The sequence below is a fragment of the Pyrgilauda ruficollis genome, unplaced genomic scaffold, assembly GCF_017590135.1.
Source record: "Pyrgilauda ruficollis isolate IOZ18807 unplaced genomic scaffold, ASM1759013v1 scaffold5, whole genome shotgun sequence".
NCBI classification, from domain to species: domain Eukaryota; kingdom Metazoa; phylum Chordata; class Aves; order Passeriformes; family Passeridae; genus Pyrgilauda; species Pyrgilauda ruficollis.
In genome coordinates this window covers 7,081,051-7,087,050 of record NW_024526599.1, presented here as the reverse complement: position 1 = coordinate 7,087,050, position 6,000 = coordinate 7,081,051, and positions in this window count along the sequence as shown.

The following is a 6,000-nucleotide window of genomic DNA, read 5'->3' as shown; positions in this document are numbered from 1 at the left end:
TGGAACATCAGCTGGAAGCAAAGCTAGTGGGAATAATTGGCCTGTTTGCCAAGTGTCTGCACACCAGTCTCCATCCAAGATGGCCTGCTGAGTGCCAAGAAAATTCAGTCACACACTTGTTGCCGATAGTTCCAGTTGAAAAGAGCCACCTGCTGTCAGCTTGCATGATGTTGTTTTTCTAAACAAGGCTCACAGCATTTGGTGCATGTTTTTTCCAAAAAACTCCAGTGCCCAGATTTTTGCTTCCCAGTACTGATATTATAATAAAGCAGCTTGAAACAGGATTCTTAATGGCCCATTTTGCAGAAGGTAACTGCTCCCCAAGGATTTAGTACTTTCTGAAGAAAATCCATAAATTTTGATGATTTTAATGATGTGTTTAAGATATTAATGTCCATTCCTGAATAAACAAAATTTCCTACATTATATTGTACTCATATACAACTCTCATCCCTTTGAAATGTGACAGCACACCTGGGATTATAGTCAGTATTCTGTTGATGTATAGGAAATTGCATGGAAAAGCTTGTTTGGCTTGAAATATCAGAAAATCCATGCAGGAAACAAGAATTAAAAAGAAAAAAAAAAAGTTAATCAAGTATTTTCTTTCTCACTCTGCAGTTGCTGTCTCATTTTTATGTTGTCTTTTGATACTGGTGCAGTAACAGCACCTGACATTGACACCTACTGTAACCAAAAATTTCTAACATTCAAACAATCAGACGTGGCATCCATGAACTTATAATGGAAAGTTAATATAATTGAAATAATTTTACAGAGATTAATATTTCATTCCAGAAAAGAGACCTCATTTCTAGATACTACTTATTAGCTAGTGATGATGTTTTCCTGTGATAAAAGTACATTTTTGATGCAATAAGGTTTGGACACATGCACAGAGGTTCCTGGAAGTCCTGAAAAGAACGGTTTCATTCACTCACCTCACATCTTTGGAGTAACAATCTCCAAATGTAAACGGGACACATGTGCTCCTAGAACTTGGGCTTGAAGGCACACTACTCAAAATGGAATAATAAAGACATTGAAGCTGTCTTACTTGTAATAGTTTAAGTAGGATTAGACAGGTTAGAACATTACATTCTCAACTCTTCCATTCTCCTTGGACATGCTAACCATTGCCAGGAATTCAGGGCAGCCTTACAATCAGAGGCCAAAAAAAGAGAAGAGAGACAAAAAACCTTCCTGCAATTTCAGCATATCTGAAGTTTACTCTATAGTAAACATAGCTCTTTAATACACAAGTGGCTACCATGTGTGGACACCGTACAATTTTCTAAAATTCAGCGATTTTTTTTTTTAGTTCTGTTCCTACCTTAAGAGAAGATTCTCTTTTAAATTTTCTTTACAAAACTCTCACTTCAAAATTGAAGGATTTTGCAGCAGTATCTTCAGGCAAAAAACCTCCTGCACAAGTAATCATCTCAGAATTTTTTAGGCAGAGACATGCAGCACTATAGCTAATGGAGAAACCCAAATAAGCTTTTCAGGCCTTCCCAGAAGAAGCAGTTCTGCAGAGCCAGCACAGGAGGTCTCCAGCACATGCTGACACTCATCCCTCAGCCTTTCCTCATACATAAAGAGGAGTAATACATAATGCATGTATACAGAATGCTCATAAAGCATTTCCAGGTTATCTTACCTCTCCCTGGAACAGCTCATCCCATATATGCACGGTGCCAAGCACTTAAGTTGCAAATTTTGCAGAAAAGACAAAAGAGACATGGGAAGCATTGCTGCCCATCAGCTGCAGGCACACAGGCACACCCTCATTGTCCAATTGGTACTCCAGCAATTACAGTCCTTCAGCTGCCTTCCTCTTCATCCTGTCTTTCCCTTCCCTAATTTCTGATTTTTCTCTGACTATATGTAATTATACCATCTATCTGTAGTATTCACATGTAATGCTTCTTTTGGAGCACGTTGCAATACTTGGGCACAAACTGGTATCAGGAATATGAGTACAGCCTTGATTTCCCTATTTCTCTCTGTCACTTTTTTAAACACAATATCCCAATGCCTTTTTATTTATCCCAATCTCATACATATTATTCCCCAGATGTTCTCTAGGTGTCTTAAGAAGGTAGCAGATATTTTGGGTACAGGTAAGGACCTGATATTTTGTCAACATGTAGATTATTATTGGTCAGTTTGGGTTCAAAGGGACCCTTAAAGATTTTATAGTCCAACCTTCCTGTAGTGAGCAGGGATATTTTCAACCAGATCATGTTGCTCAGAGCTCTGTTCAACCTGACCTTGAATGTTTCCACAAATGGGACATCTACCACCTCTCTGGGCAGGTCTTATAAGTTCCAGTGTTCTACCATCCTCATTGTAAGAGATTTCTTCCTTATATCTAATCTGAATCTATCCTTTTTTAGTCTAAAATCATTACTTCTTTGTTGGGATTGAGAGCCATGGACCATGCTGTACAAGCAAAGCCAGTTTATTACACTAATCACCCATATTTATAGTTCTCTAAGTTCCACACAAAATTTTCTACTCGGACTCCTTTGCCCCTGTTAATATAGCAACACAGTCTTTTTGGTTATTGAGTGTCTGTTGCATTCTTTGTGCCAGCAATGTCCTTGTTCCATCTTCTTTCATCAGAGTGACCAGACATGATTTCTTCACTTTTGTTCTTGCCTTGAGTTTAACTCTCTCACAGCTTCCACTGTATCAGGGCCAAGAGGTCAGCAGCACTACCCAGCTCAGCTTCTGTAGCTGTCTCATCTTCCACACTCCTTCACTCCTACCACTACGAGTCCTGTTAAAGTTTCAGCCCTGAAAGGCCACAGCAAGGTCACCCTGGAGTCTTCTCTTCTCCAGGTTTAATAACGCCAAATCCCTCAGTTTTCCTTCATAGCAGAGGTGTTCCATCCTTATTATTATTTTTGTGGCCCTCCTCTAGATCTGCTCCAATATATGCCCATGTATTTCCTGTGCTGAGGGCTCCAAAACTGTGGCCAGGACTGCTCTAGAGTGGAGTAGAAGAACAGAATTTGATCTGGCCACTCAGGTGGGTCAGGCAGGACTTGCCCTTTGTGATGCCATGGTGGCTGTCCCAAATCACCTTCCTGTCCTCTATGTGCCTTAACACAGCTTGTAGGAGCATCTGTTCCATGATCTTGTTGAGTAAATCAGCCTTCTCCTTGTCTCTTGTCACCCATTTGCCAGCTTTGCTTATCATGGGGAGGATGCTTTCTTTGATCTTTGTTTTCTGGCTGACCACCTATATATAGCTCATCTTTGTAGAGCTTCAAGTGCTTCAGTGTAGCCAGCAGATCTTAGAGCAACAGGCTGAGGGCTCCCACCAGCACCCTGTCCTTCTAACCTTGTTGTGCCATCCCACACCTTGTCACATGCAGTCCTGCTATTACACCCCTCTCCCTTCAAGTCTAGCTTAAAGCTCTGTCACTGAGCCTCACTAGCTCATGAGGAAAGACCTCTCTTCCCCCTTTGAGAAATGTAAATCCCATCTGACACCAGGATGTCTGGTGCTGTGTAGGCCATCCCATTATCAAAAAATCCAAAAACTGTTAGTAGCACCAGTCACGGAGCCATGTTTTAATGGTATGGCCTCATCTGTTTCATCCCATGTAGCTGCCTGAAACTGGAAAGATAGAGGAAAGAAGCACCCGTGCTCCAGATTCCATTACAAAGCATGCTGAGGCCCTGAAATCTCTTTTGATTGCCCTTGGACTGGACACTGCAGCTCCATCACCACCCACACATGACAGCAATAATAGGCAGCAGTCCAAGGCTGGGAATGTTCCTGGTGATGTCCTTAACCTGGATCCCAGGGGAAGAGACCTTGGCAACACCTGCACTGTACACTGCAGCCAGAGGAGACCATAAACATGCCAAACATACTGTGCTTACCTCAAGCCTCATTTGCCCCAGCCCCCTACTCGTCTGTAAATATGTGTAGATGGCTTATGGCTTACCGCATCTTACATGAAAGGGAGACCCAAAAGCAGCTCAAAGTAATCATGAGCAGGCAGAATCATCCTGTCAACTTAAAAACGTAAGTTATGTTTATGAATACAGATCATTTGATTTTAAAGAACAAGATTCCAGAACTGTTTTCTTTGGGTCTTAATTCTTATGACATTTTTTCAATTTTTTTTCTTTTTCTGTGCTGGGCAAAACTTGAGGATTGATGTAAGCATCACATCTATTCAAATTCTCCGGACCATAATACCAATATCAGTCTTAGTCAATTTATCACTATTTTTCTTTCTTAAGTATGTATGAAGAGGTCAATAACTTTAACTGAACTCTTATCTTTGAAAAATCCAATTTATTCTAATAAGAATAAATGCTATGTCATCAACATGCAGTATTCTGTAGGTACATATTTTTAGCAGTTTTGTGAAAGGTATTGATTGAGTACATCTGGCCAATTCCATGTTTCTAAAATCCCAGCACATTTCATTTATAAAATAATATTTCAGAAAAAAGGTGACCTTCACAGAGCAAGCAGTGTATTTTAAACTATTTAAGTGTGCATCTATAATTTAAGAAATCTGCAGAGAACTGGGCCTTTTTTTTTTTTTTTTTTTTTGGTAACCTTGGTAATGCAGAGCATACTTGAGAATGAAAAAAGCCAAGAGTTATGTGCTGATATTATTTTATAAATGCATACTGCCTTTCTCACAGGGTCTCCAGTCTAAATTAAGCATACAAATTGGATGTAGTAAATGAAGGTAAACAGTGTGGAGGGACTGAAATGAAGGACAGATTGTGCTGGTACAGTGCAGTGGAAGATTATATATGAAACAAATATTGGTATAGGACAAATTGACAAAGACTGCAAGATATATAGCTGAAGACAGAAGAAAAGCAGTAAAATAATGTATAAAACATTAACCTACAACCCTGAAACTCCAAACAGCAGCAACAGCAATTTACTTGACTATCCTAGGTGAATAATCAAAAGAACAACACTGATCACTAGCTAAGTCAGCTTTATGCCCTTGTCTCCACAAGGACACAAGGCAGGCAGGGATCCAACAAGGCACGGGAAGTGGGACAGCCCACAAGACAGCCTTCAGCCCAGCATGCCACAGGAGCTTGAACTACTGTCAAGCAGCTCACTTGGATGAAGGGGGGGACATGACCACTGTCAGCAGGTCAGCAATTTGCATTTTTCCCATTTATTTATGTGTGCCTTTTACTTATGCACACTTTCAGAGCATCAGAAATATGAAGAAGCTCCCGCTTCAACCATAATGCCTTTTTGGCGTGACCCACAACAAATGGCAACTGTCATAAATTTGGGCAGGACCCTCTCAGCTCAGAGCCCATTCTGGTGAATTGGGATTTCTGCTGTGATAAGATTATGTAGCAAATCACAAACCATTGGGATGGCTCACAAGAGCCATATGATACTGGTCTACATCATAATCAAACAGGTTAGAACTAAAACACTGGATAATATAGTTACAACATCAGGGAGCACAAGCAGAGAATTAAAGGTAGATTATCCTAATAAAAAGGACTGTAACTTTTGCTTTTAGAAACCTTGTTTAAAAAACCACAGCATTATTGGTTTTCTACTGTTTAGAAATAAGCAAGTTTATTCACTTCACAGTATAAAGTGTTGAGAATGCCAACTACACACCCTAGATAATTATGCACTTCTTTGTCTTTGCCAATTGGACTAAGGAAGGCCTATCAAGTATCTGCAGCAGAAACAGTTGCAAATCTGGGCTACTCCATATCCCAGCCACAAAAATTATTTCTTTAGGAACATCCTATCAGGACAACCAGTACACAGTATGAAAGATTGGTTTAAGAAAATAAACAGCAAGTTAACATTGCAGTACTGGCTGCCATGAGAGGAATTAAGAATTCTAACAGTACAAGCTAGGACAGGATCAACATTTTCTTTCATAGCCATCTGTCTGATACTGAGATGCATCCTCAAGAGTAAATGTCTCCTTGTTGTCCAAAGAAACCTACTGCTGCAAAGGAAAC